This window comes from Macaca nemestrina, chromosome 18 (assembly GCF_043159975.1).
Source record: "Macaca nemestrina isolate mMacNem1 chromosome 18, mMacNem.hap1, whole genome shotgun sequence".
Taxonomy (NCBI): domain Eukaryota; kingdom Metazoa; phylum Chordata; class Mammalia; order Primates; family Cercopithecidae; genus Macaca; species Macaca nemestrina.
Window position 1 is genome coordinate 29,230,427 of NC_092142.1, and position 13,010 is coordinate 29,243,436.

At 38.6% G+C, this 13,010-nt stretch overlaps 1 protein-coding gene across 5 annotated transcripts in view; it reads left to right on the forward strand.

The window, feature by feature from the left end:
- LOC105482963 (integrin subunit alpha M) overlaps window positions 1-13,010 on the forward strand; it is an 80,488-nt gene that overhangs the window by 49,261 nt on the left and 18,217 nt on the right. The gene's annotated exons all lie outside the window — the stretch shown is intronic.

Below are 13,010 nucleotides of genomic sequence, written 5' to 3' on the forward strand. Positions count from 1 at the left end.
ATTCAGTGTGCCCACAGCTGCTAGATAAGTTCTCACAGTACTCCTTTCAGAACCTTCAAAAATAATAACATGTGACTGGGCCTGGTGGCTCATGCCTGTAATCCCAGCACTTTGGAAGGCTGAGTTGGGAGGATTGTTTAAGCCCAGGAGTTCAAGACCAGTCAGGGCAATATAGTGAGAACCCATCTCTCCAAAAAAAAGAGAAAAAGAATTAGCCAGGTGTGGTAGCACACACCCATGGTCTCAGCTACTCTGGAGGCTGAGGCCGGAGGATTGCTTGAGCCTGGGAGGTTGAGGCTGCAGTGAGCCCTGGTCACACCACTGTATTCCAGCAGCTGGAGTGACAGAGTCAGACTTGCACGTGCATGCACACACACACACACACACACACACACACTTCACAAAAATCTCAAAGACTCTTAGTTCCGGATTGATTATTTCTACAGCAATAGGAGGTACATGATAGCCTCATCACTCCCACTTTGTAGATGAGTAGAGCAAGGCCCAGCGATGGCACATGGCAAGCTAGCAGTATTGGGATGCAGGCATTCCTTTCTTCTGAATCTTGGTCCTGGTAAGGTGACCAAGAACTCTAGTTTGCCTAGCTCTGTCCCAGATTTAGCACTGAAATCCCACATCCTGGGAAACCTATGAGGTTGGCCACCTTACAGTATTGCACACTTCACAGATGTGGAGTTGTGCAGTCACACGTGCCGCTCTTTCAGAAGGGCCCTGTGCTTGGCTTCATGCTCTGCTATTGCCATCTTCAATTCTTAATAATTTTTCAACAAGGGGTCCTACAATTTTTGCACTGAGTCTTGCAAAGCATGGAGCCCATTCTGATGACTTGTCACCCTATATTCTGGCCCTGACAACTGTTTTCCTCTGTAAGTTGGCTTTCTGTCTCCTGCCAGGTGGAGCTCACTGTCTAGAGGGACCCTTACAGTCTGGTTCCATCTTCCCTGTGTCATCCTCTTTCCCACCACAGCCACCTGAGACCGTCTAGTCTTCTGGCCTCTGGTCTCTGGGTTTTTACCAGCCTCACGTTTTTCTTTCTTTATGTTTAAAATTTTTTTTTATTTAAAATCTTAACAGATTTAAAAATGCACAATGTAATACTGTCATCTATTGGTGCAATGTTGTACAGCAGATCTCTTGAACTTCATCTTGCATGCTGAAAATGTATACCCATTGATTAGCAACTCCTCATTGTTCTCCAGCCCCTGGCAGCCACTATTATATTCTTTGCTTCAATGAGTTTGGTTATCTTATTTTTTTATTTTTTGAGACGAAGTTTCACTCTGTCGCCCAGGTTGGAGTGCAGTGGCACCAACTCGGCTCACTGCAACCTCTACCTCTTGGGTTCAAGCGATTCTTCTGTCTCAGCCTTCCGAGTAGCTGGGATTGTAAGCATACACCATCATGCCTGGCTAGTTTTTGTATATTTTGTAGAGACTGGGTTTTGCCATGTTGTCCAGGCTGGTCTTGAGCTCCTGGGCTCAAGTGATCCACCTGCCTTGGCCTCCCAAAGTGTTGGGATTACAGGCATGAACCACTGCACCCGGCCAGTTTGCCTATTTTAGATAACTCATATAAGTGAAACCATGCCATATTTATCCTTCTGTGACTGGCTTATTTCACTTAGAATAATGTCCTCCAGGTTCATCCATGTTGTCACAAATGAAAGAATATCTTTCTTCTTTTTCTTCTCCTCCTCCTTCTTTTTTTTTTTTGAGACAAAGTCTTGTTCTGTCATGCAGGTTGGAGTGCAGCAGTGCAAACACGGCTCCCTGAAGCCTCAACCTCCTGGGCTCAAGCGACCCTCCCATCTCAGTCTCCTGAGTAGCTGGGACTGTGGGCCCATGCCACTCTGCCTGTCTAATTTGTTTTTATTTTTTTTTGTAGAGATGGGGTCTTCCTATGTTGTCCAGGCTGATGTCTTTCTTTTTTAACGCTGAATAGTATCCTACTGTGTGTATATACCACATTAAAAAAATCCATCATTTCCTGGTAGAGAGGGGAGAAAAAATCCCTCATCTGTTGATAGTCATTTAGGTTGTTTTCACATCCTGGCTATTGTGAATAGTGCTGCAATGAACATGGGCATGTTCATATCTCTTTGAGATCATAATCCCAATTCCTTTGGATAAATAACCAGAAGGAAGATTGTTAAATCATATGGTAGTTCTATTTCTAATTTTTTGAGGAACTTACATACTGTTTTCCCTAAGGGCTGCACCATTTTGCATTCTCACCAACAGTGTGCAAAGGTTCCGATTTTTCCATGTATTTACTAACACTTGTCTTTTGTTTTTTTGACAATAGTGAGGCTAGCAGGTGTGCAAGTGATATTTCACTGTGGCTTTGATTTGCATTTCCCTGATGATTAGTGATGTTGAGCATCTTTTCACGTATCTATTGGGCATTTTTGTGTCTGAAGAAAATGTGTCTTCAAGCCCTTAAGCCTATTTTTAAATTAAGTTATTAAGGCCAAGCGCGGTGGCTTATGCCTGTAATCCCAGCACTTTGGGAAGCCGAGGCGGGCGGATCACCTGAGGTCAGGAGTTTGAGACCAGCCTGGCCAACATGGTGAAACCTCATCTCCACTAAAAATACAAAAATTAGCTGGGCTGTGGTGGCCTGTAATTCCAGCTACTCGGAAGGCTGAGGCAGCAGAATCACTTGAACCCGGGAGGCGGAGGTTGCAGTGAGCCGAGATTGTGCCACTGCACTGCAGCCTGGGAGACAGAGGGAGATCGTGTCTCAAAAAAAAAGTTATTAGATATTTTGCTATTGAGTTGTATGAGTTCACTATGTATTTTGGAGATTAACCCCTTATCAGATACATAGTTTGCAAATACTCTTTCCCATTCTGTAGGTTATATTTTACCTTGCTTATTGTTGCCTTTGCTCTGTAGAAGTCTCACTTGGTTTGATGCAGTCAGATTTGGTTATTTTTGTTGCCTGTACTTTTGGTATCATAGCCGTAAACTCATTGCTCAAACCACCATCTTTACAGCTTCTCCTCTGAGTTTTATTCTAGATGTTTTACATTTTCATTGAAGTCTTTAATTCATTTTTAATTGATTTTTGTGTATGATATAAGAGTCAAGTTGCATTATCTTGCATTCGTATATCCAGTTTCCCAGTACCATTTGTCTAAGAGAGTATCTTTTACCCATTGTATATTCTTGGTATTATTTTGGAGAATCAGTTGGACCCATATGGATGGGTTTATTTCTGGGCTCTCTATTCTGTTCCATCGGTCTATATGTCTATCTTTATGCTAGTACCATACTATTTTAAGTACTATAACTTTGTCATTTATATATACAAAATCCTGCATTTTATTAGAGTCAAATAACATTAAATGAAAGACACTTACATTTGTTTTAGAAAATCCATTGATGTTGCCCAATTTGGCACATACTCATAAAAGCAAGTTTTATTAACTCATATATTTGGAACTAAAAAGTATTTGAAGTTGATCACAGCATAATGAATCCTCAATTTCCAGAGTACTAGAGATGATTATATACAAAAATCCAGTAAAACTTATTTTACTAATTTACCAGTTCTATATCACTCCTAAATATCCCTAAAAATATGGTTTTATAAAAAGTAGTGTTCTATAATTCATAATTATGAAGAGCTTTATTATAATCCGAGTATGAACTGTGTATCACCCATATCATGGCTTCAGAAAACTATTGCTTTTCTTGCTAACTTATTTAAGGTTTCAGTACATGAGTCAGTATGCAGAACTCACTATGTTGTGACTGTGATCTGTAATGATAAAAATAGAGAACCTCTTTGACTTGAATCTAAAAAAGTCACCTTATCATAAAACAGTGTTAACATAATCAAGAATTAACCCTGACAAATAAACAAACCACTTCTTATGGCTTTTAAAAATAGCTCATGCTCATGGTTCTTTCAAAACGATGTTGTAGCTACTGTCTTTTCTAACAAAGGAATATTTTCATCATAGCAACTATTTCTGAGCCAAAAATAAACCACACTAAAAACAGAAGAAAATTCTCAGTGTAGAAAGGAAAATGTTCATCTGTTGTGCAATAGCAGGCATTGGGCTCTGTGAGCACTTTTCAGACATCCTCAATCAACCCAACTAGAGGCACTATTGAGTTTATCCAGTAAGTGCACCACGCAATCTAGTGCTGTGAGGGCATTACTTAATTAGCCAAAGGAAGAACAGTCTTTTCTTTTCTTTTCTTTCTTTTCTCCTTTCCTTTCTTCTTTTCTTTCTTTCTTAAAGGAAGAACAATCTTTTCTTTCTCTCTTTCTCTCTCTTTCTTAAGGAAGAACAATCCTCTCTTTCTTTCTCTTTCTTTCTTTCTTTCTTTCTCTTTCTTTCTTTCTCTTTCTTTCTTTCTTTCTTTCTTTCTTTCTTTCTTTCTTTCTTTCTTTCTTTCTTTCTTTCTTTCTCTCTCTCTCTCTCTCTCTTTCTTTCTTTCTTTCTTTCTTTCTCTCTCTCTCTCTCTCTCTCTCTTTCTCTCTCTCTTTCTCTCTGTCTCTGTCGCTTTCTTTTTATTTTTTTGAGACAGGGTCTCCCTCTGTTGCCCAGGCTGGAGTGCAGTGACGAGATCACAGCTCACTGCAGCCTTGACACCCGGGCTCAAGCAATTCTCCCTTCTCAGCCACCCAAGTAGTTGAGAATATAGGTGTGCACCCCCACGCTTGGCTAATTTTTCAATTTTTTGTAGAGATGAAGTCTCACTATGTTGGCCAGCCTGGTCTTCTGGTCTTAAGCCATCCTCCTGCCTCGGCCTCTCAGAGTGTTAGGATTATAGATGTGAGCCACTGCGCCCAGCCAGAGCAATCTTCAAGTTATATACCAGTAATTTATGTAGCTTTTCTAAAATTTAAGCAAGTACTGAATGGACTATAGTTATTATCTAAAATTTAAGCAAGTACTGAGTGAACTATAGTTATTATATGATTTAAAAAAAAATCAGTAGCTTTTTGGAGTACAGGTGTTTTTTGGTTACATGGATGAATTCTATAGTGGTGAATTCTGAGATTTTAGTGCACCTGCCATCAAAGCAGTGTACACTGTACCAAATATATAGTCTTTTGTCTCTTACCTCCTCCCAGACACCCCTTCTCCAAGTCCTCAAAGTCCGTTGTATCACTCTTGTCTTTGTATCCTTATAGCTTAGCTCCCATTTTTAAATGAAAACATATATTTAGTTTTCCATTCCTGAGTTACTTCAATAATGGCCTCCAGTTCCATCCAAGTTGCTGCAAAATACATTATTTCATTCCTTTTTATGGCTGAGTAGTACTCCATGGTGTGTGTGTGTGTGTGTGTGTGTGTGTGTATGTGTGTGTGTATATATATACAAAATGTTTTCTTTATCCACTCATTGGTCGATGGGTACCACAGGTTGGTTGGTTCCATATCTTTGCAGTTGTGAATTGTGCTGCTATAAACATGCATGTTCATGTATCTTTTTCATATAATGACTTCCTTTGGGTAGATACCCAGTAGTGGGATTACTGAATCAAATGGTAGATCTACTATTAGTTCTTTAAGGAATCTCCTTACTGTTTTCCATAGAGGTTGTGCTAATTTACATTCCCACTGGCAGTGTAAAAGTGTCCCCTTTTCACCACATCCATGCCAGATCTATTGTTTTTTGACTTTTTAGTTGTGGCCATTCTTGCAGGAGTAAGGTGGTATTTCATTGTAGTTTTAATTTGCATTTCCCTGATGATTAGTGATGTTGAGCATTGTTTTCATATGTTTGTTGGCCATTTGTATATCTTCTTTTGAGAATTGTCTATTCATATCCTTTGCCCACTTTTTGATGGGATTATTTGTTTTTCCTTGCTGATTTGTTTGAGCTTCTTATAGATTCTGGATAGTAGTCCTTTATCAGATGCGTAGTTGGCAAATATTTTCTTGCATTCTGTGAGTTGTCTGTTTACTCTGATGATTATTTCTTTGCTGTGCAGAAGCTTTTTAGTTTAATTAGGTCCCATTTATTTATTTTTGGTTTTGTTGCATTTGCTTTTGGGGTCTTAGTCATGAATTATTTGCCTAGACCAATGTTCAGAAGAGTTTTTCCAATGTTATCTTCTAGAATTGTTATGATTTCAAGTCTTAGATTTCAGTCTTTGATCCATCTTGAGTTGATTTTTGTATAAGTTGAGAGAAGGGGATCCAGTTTCATTCTTCTACATGTGATTTGCCTGTTTTCCCAGCAACATTTACTGAATAGGGTGTCCTTTTCCCAATTTGTTTTTGTATGCTTTGTAAAAGATCAGTCGGCTGAAAGTATTCGGCTTTATTTCTGGGTTCTTTATTTTGTTCCATGGGTCTAAGTGCCTAGTTTTATACCAGTACTATGCTGTTTTGGTAACTATAACCTTGTAGTATAATTTGAAGTCTGGTACTGTGATGCCTCCAGATTTGTTCTTTTTGCTTCGTATTGCTTTAGCTATTTGGGTTCTTTTTTTGTTCCATATGAGTTTTAGGATTGTTTTATTCTAGTTATGTGAAAAATGATGTTGGTATTTTGATGGGAATTGCATTGAATCTGTAGATTGGGCAGTATGGTCATTTTCACAATATTGATTCTTCCTATCCATGAGCATGTGTCCATTTGTTTGTGTCATCTATAATTTATTTCAGCTGTGTTTTGTAGTTTTCCTTGTATGGAGCTTCATCTTCTTGGTTAACTATATTCCTAGGTATTTTATTTTATTTTTGTAGCTGTTACAAAAGAGATTGAGTTCTTGATTTGATTCTCAGCTTTGTTGTTGTTGGTGTACAACAGTGCTACTGATTTGCATACATTGATTTTGTAACCTGAGACTACTGAAATTGTTTATCAGATCTAGGAATCTTTTGGATGAGCCTTTAGGATTTTCTAGGTAAATGATCATATAATTGACAAACAGCTCTAGTTTGACTTCCTCTTTTCCAGTTTGGAACCCTTTGTTTCTTTCTCTTGCCTGATTGGTTTGGCTGGGACTTTCAGTACTGTGTCGAATAGAAGTGCTGAAAGTGGGCATCCTTGTCTTGTTCCAGTTCTTAGGGGGAATGCTTTCAACTTTTCCCCCTTCAATCTGAAATTGGCTGTGGGTTTGTCAGATATGGCTTTTATTATTTTGGGATAAGTCCCCTCTATGTCTAATTTACTGAAAGCTTTATTTTTTATCATAAAGGGATTTTATCAAATGCTTGTTCTGCATTTATTGAGATGATCACATAGTTTTTGTCTTTAATTCTGTTTATGTGATATGTCACATTTATTGACTTGCATATGTTAAACCATTCCTGCATCCTTGGGATGAAAACGACTTGATCGTGATGTATTATCTTTTTGATGTACTGTTGGATTTGGTTAGCTAGTATTTTGTTGAGGATTTTTGCTTCTATGTTCATCAGGGATATTGTTCTGTAGTTTTCTTTTTTTTGTTATGTCCTTTTCTGTTTTTGGTATTAGTGTGACACCGGCTTTATAGAATGATTTAGGGAAGATTCCCTCTTTCTCCGTCTTTTGGAATAGCATCAATAGCATTGGTACCAATTCTTTGAATGTCTGTTAAAATGCAGCTGTGAAACCTTCTGGTCCTGGGCTCTTTCTGATTCAATCTCTCTGCTTGTTATTGGTCTGTTCATGGTATCTATTTCTTGCTATAGCTATTATATGACTAATCCAAGGTACCAAAAAGCATTTTTGCATGATTTAGCAGGCCATCCTTTTTCCTTGTGTCCTAATGAGGAAGTTTTTTGACCCTTCATAATTCCCTTAACTAACAAGGATTTTTAGCTCCTCCTCCATCATTTTGTAAAATAATGATGATAATTTAAAACTTCCATCAACATATTAAATTTTCAAAATGAACCAACTAAAAACTACAAAAATCTCAAAGTTTGAGTTTTAAACTGAATATTTGAAGCTAATGTAGAAATTTTTGATAAGAATATCAGTGCGGACATATGAAACTCAAACCTTCACAGCTAATAGTGATGTCTATTAGCATTTTTAAGAGTGCTAATGCAAGGTAAGCGCTCTTTTTTCTTTTTTTTTGAGATGGAGAATTTTGCCCTGTTGCTCACACTGGAGTACAGTGGCATGGTATTGGCTTACTGCAACCTCTGCCTCCTGGGCAAGAGATTCTTTTGCCTCAGCCCCCTGAGTAGCTGGGATTACAGGCATGTGCCACCATGCCCAGCTAATTTTTGTATTTTTGGTGCAGATGGGGTTTCACCATATTGGCCAGTCTGGTCTTGAACTACTGACTTTGTGATCTGCGTGTCTCAGCATCCCCAAATGCTGGGATTACAGGTGTAAGCCACCATGCCTGGCTGCAAGGTACTCTTAATGGCTTTTAAATCATGTTTAGCAGTGAGTTCACACAAGTGAGTCCAATGTAGTGTTAGTGTCCAATAATATATGAACATACTTCAAGACAATTGCTGCTACATTTTCAATATAATTATTAATTGTGGTCTGAAAAACACACATAAATGCAAGTGAGACTAAAAGTTGTGTCACAAAAAGAAAAAAAAAAGAAAAGAAATTCAATGGATCAATTAATGCTGTCAACAGAACAGGCAAGAATGTAACATTACATGTAATTTTTGTTTTCAAAAAAGACACTAAAATGCCACTGGATTAAAATGTATTTATTATTATTTTTTTTTTGAGACAAGGTCTTGGTCTGTCACGCAGGCTGGAGTGAAGTGGTGCAATCATGGCTCACTGCAGCCTTGACCTCCCAGGCTCGTGTGATCCTCCTGCCTCAGCCTCCTGACTGTGACTGCAGGTGTATGCTGCCATGCTTGGCTAATTTTTAAATTTCTTTTGCAGTGACAGGGTCTCTCTATGTTTCCCAGGCTGATCTCCAATTCCTGGGCTCAAGTGATCTTCCCACCTTGGCCTCCCAAAGTGCTGGGATTCCAGGTGTGAGCCACTGCACTCCGCCGGACTATAATTTATTCAGAACATCTTTAGTGTTCATTTGCAGAGATCTTGATCTGCTCAGTAATGCCTTCACAAGATCGATTATAGCCATCTTTTGCAGTGAATGGGTAGGCTGGTCTTCCTGTGGTAGTAGGGGGCAGTCTTTTTTTTTTTTTTTTTTAATCTTCATGTTTTACTTATTTATTATTTGTTTTTAAAATTATACATTGGACCAGGCACAGTGGCTCATGCCTGTAATCCCAGCACTTTGGGAGGCCTAGGCAGTCGGATCACGAGGTCAAGAGTTCAAGACCAGCCTGGCCAACATGGTGAAACCCCATCTCTACTAAAAATACAAAAATTAGCTGGGCTTGGTGGCACGTGCCTGTAATACCAGCTACTTGGGAGGCTGAGGCAGGGGAATTGCTTGAACCAGGAGGCGGAGGTTGCCATGAGCCAAGACTGTGCCACTGCACTCCAGCCTGGCAACAGAGCAAGACTCTGTCTCAAAAAAAAAAAAAAAAAATTAAATTATACGTTAAGCTCTGTGATACATGTGCAGAACTTGCAGGTTTGTTACCTACGTATACAAGTGCCATGGTGGTTTGCTGCACCCATCAACACGTCATCTAGGTTTTAAGCCTCACATGCATTAGGTATTTGTCCTAATGCTCTCCCTCCCCCTTGATCCCCACTCCACAACAGGGTCCAGTGATGTTCCCCTCCCTGTGTCCATGTGTTCTCATTGTTCAGCTCCCACTTATGAGTGAAAGCATGTGGTGTTTGGTTTTCTGTTCCTGTGTTAGTTTGCTGAGAATGATGGTTTCCAATTTCATCTATGTCCCTGCAAAGGATATGAACTCATTCTCTTTTATGACTGCATAGCATTCCATGGTGTATATGTGCCACATTTTCTTTATACAGTCTATCATTGATGGGCATTTGGGTTGGTTCCAAGTCTTTGCTATTGTAAATAGTGCTTCAATAAACATACGTGTGCATGTGTCTTTATAGCAGAATTATTTATAATCCTTTGGGTATATATTCAGTAATGGGATTGATGGGTCAAATGGTATTTCTGGTTCTAGATCCTTGAGGAATCACCACACTGTCTTCCATTATGGTTGAACTGATTTACACTTCCACTGACAGTGTAAAAGCGTTCCTATTTCTCCACATCCTCTCCAGCATTTGTTGTTTTCTGACTTTTTAATGATCACCATTCTAACTGGCGTGAGATGGTATCTCATTGTGGTTTTGATTTGCATTTCTCTAATGGCCAGTGATGATGAGCTTTTTTTTTTTTTTTTTTTTTTTTTATGTTTGTTGGCTGCATAAATGTCTTCTTTTGAGAAGTGTCTGTTCATAACCTTGGTCCACTTTTTGATGGGGTTGCTTGTTTTTTTCTTGTAAATTTAAGTTCCTTGTAGATTCTGGATATTAGACCTTTGTCAGATGGATAGGTGGCAAAAATTTTCTCTCATTCTGTAGGTTGCCTGTTCACTCTGATGATAGTTTCTTTTGCTGTGCAGAAGCTCTTTAGTTTAATTAGATCCCATTTATCAATTTTGGCTTTTGCTGCCATTGCTTTTGGTGTTTTAGATATGAAGTCCTTGCCCATGTCTATGCCCTGAATGGTATTGCCTAGGTTTTCTTCTAGGGTTTTTATGGTTTTAAGTTTTACATTTAAGTCTTTAATCCATCTTGAGTAAATTTTTGTATAAGGTGTAAGGAAGGGACCCAGTTTCAGCTTTCTGCATATGGCTAGCCAGTTTTCTCAGCACCATTTATAAAATAGGGAATCCTTTCCCCATTGCTTGTTTTTGTCAGGTTTGTTGAAGATCAGATGGTTGTAGATGTGTGGTGTTATTTCTGAGGCCTCTGTTCTGTTCCATTGGTCTATATATCTGTTTTGGTATCAGCACCATGCTGTTTTGGCTACTGTAGCCTTGTAGTATAGTTTGAAGTCAGATAGTGTGATGCCTTCAGCTTTGTTCTTTTGCTTAGGATTGTCTTGGCTATATGGGCTCTTTTTTGGTTGCATATGAAATTTATAGTAGTTTTCACAAGATCAATTACAGCCAACTTTTGCAGCAAATGGTTAGGCTGGTCCTCCTGTGGTAGTACGGGGCAGTTTTTTTTCTTTTATTTTGAGACAGTCTCACTCTGTCACCCAGGCTGGAGTCCAGTGGCGTGAACTCGGCTCACTGCAACCTCTGCCTCTGGGTTCAGGTGATTCTCCTGCCTCAGCCTCCTGAGTAGCCAGGATTATAGGTGCCCACCACCACACCCAGCTAATTTTTGTATTTTAGTAGCAATGGCATTTCACGATGTTGGCCAGGCTGGTCTCAAACTCCTGACCTCAAGTGATTCACCTGCTTCAGCCTCCCAAAGTCCTGGGATTAGAGGCGTGAGTCACCCAACCCGACCCTCTTTGCCCATTTTTAAATTGGGTTATTTATTATCTTGCTATTGAGTTGTTTATATGTTATGGATATTAACCATTTATCAGTTATATGGTTTGCAAATATTTTCTTCCAGTCTGTAGGTTGTCTCTTCACTCTGCTAATTATTCCTTTATTGTGCAGAAGCTTTTTAGTTTGATGCAATTCCACTTGTCTGTTTTTGTTTTTGTTGCTTGTGTTTTCAGGATCATATAAAAAAATAATTGCCCAGACCAATATCACAAAGCTTTCCCTCTATGTTTCCTTCTAATAGTTTATAGTGTTGGATCTTACATTTAAGCCTTTAACTCACTTTTTAATTTTTTTAAATTTTTAAATTTTATTATATTTTAGACAGAGTCTAGCTCTGTTGCCCAGGCTGGAGTGCAATGGTGCAATTTTGGCTTACTGCAACCTCTGCCTCCCAGGTTCAAGAGATTCTCCTGCCTCAGCTTCCCAAGTAGCTGGAATTACAGGCATCTGCCACCACGTCCAGCTAATTTTTTGTATTTTTAATAGAGACAGGGTTTCACCATGATGGTCAGGCTGGTCTCGAACTCCTGATCTAAGGTAATCCACCCGCCTCAGTCTCCCAAAGTGCTGGGATTACAGGCATGAGCCACTGCTCCCAGCCCAACGCTTTTGATTTTTGTATTTGGTTTGAGATAAAGGCTCAGTTTTATTCTTCTGCCTGTGGATATCCAGTGTTCTTAACACCATTTGTTAAAAAGACTGTCCTTTTCCCATTGTATGCTCTTGGCACCTTTGTTGAAAATTCGTTGATTGTAAATGCATGGGGTCATTTCTGAGCTCTCTATACTGTTCCATTGGTCAATGTCTCAGTTTTTATGCCAGTGTCATGCTGTTTTGCTGACTATACCTTTGTAGCGTATTTTGATGTCAGGTAGTGTGATACCTCTACCTTTATTGTATATGCTCAAGATTGTCTTGGCTATTTGAGGTCTTTCGTGACTTCATAATTTTAGTATTGTTTTTCCTATTTCTGTAAGAAATGCCATTGGGATTTTGGTAGGAATTACATTGACTCTATAGATCACTTTGAGTAGTATGGACCTTTAAAAAATATTCTTTCAATCCATAATATGAGATATCTTTCCCTTGATTTTTATCTTCATTTTCTTTCATCAATGTTTTATAGTTTTAGTGCGCATATTTTTCACCTTCTTGGTTATATTAACTTGTAAGTATTTTATTTTTTGATGCCATTGTAAATGGGATTAATTTCTTTTTCAGATAGTTCATCATTAGTGTATAGAAATACAACTAATTTTTATATGTTCATTTTGTATTCCATAACTTTACTAAATTTGTTTATTAAATTTGATAACTTTTTTGTAGAGTGTTTGTAACAAGTTTCTTATGTATAAGATCATGTCAATTGCAAACAGGGACAATTTTTTTATTATTTCTAACTTGGATGCGTTTCTTATCTTTTTCTTGCTCAATTGCTCTGACTTGGACTTTCAGTACTGTGTTGAATAGAAGTGGTGAGTGTGGGCATCCTTGCCTTGTTCCTAATTTTAGTGGTAAAATCAATTTTTCACCACTGGGTATGATGTTAACCAGACACTTTTTATTTATGTTCTTCATGTTGATGTCATTTCCC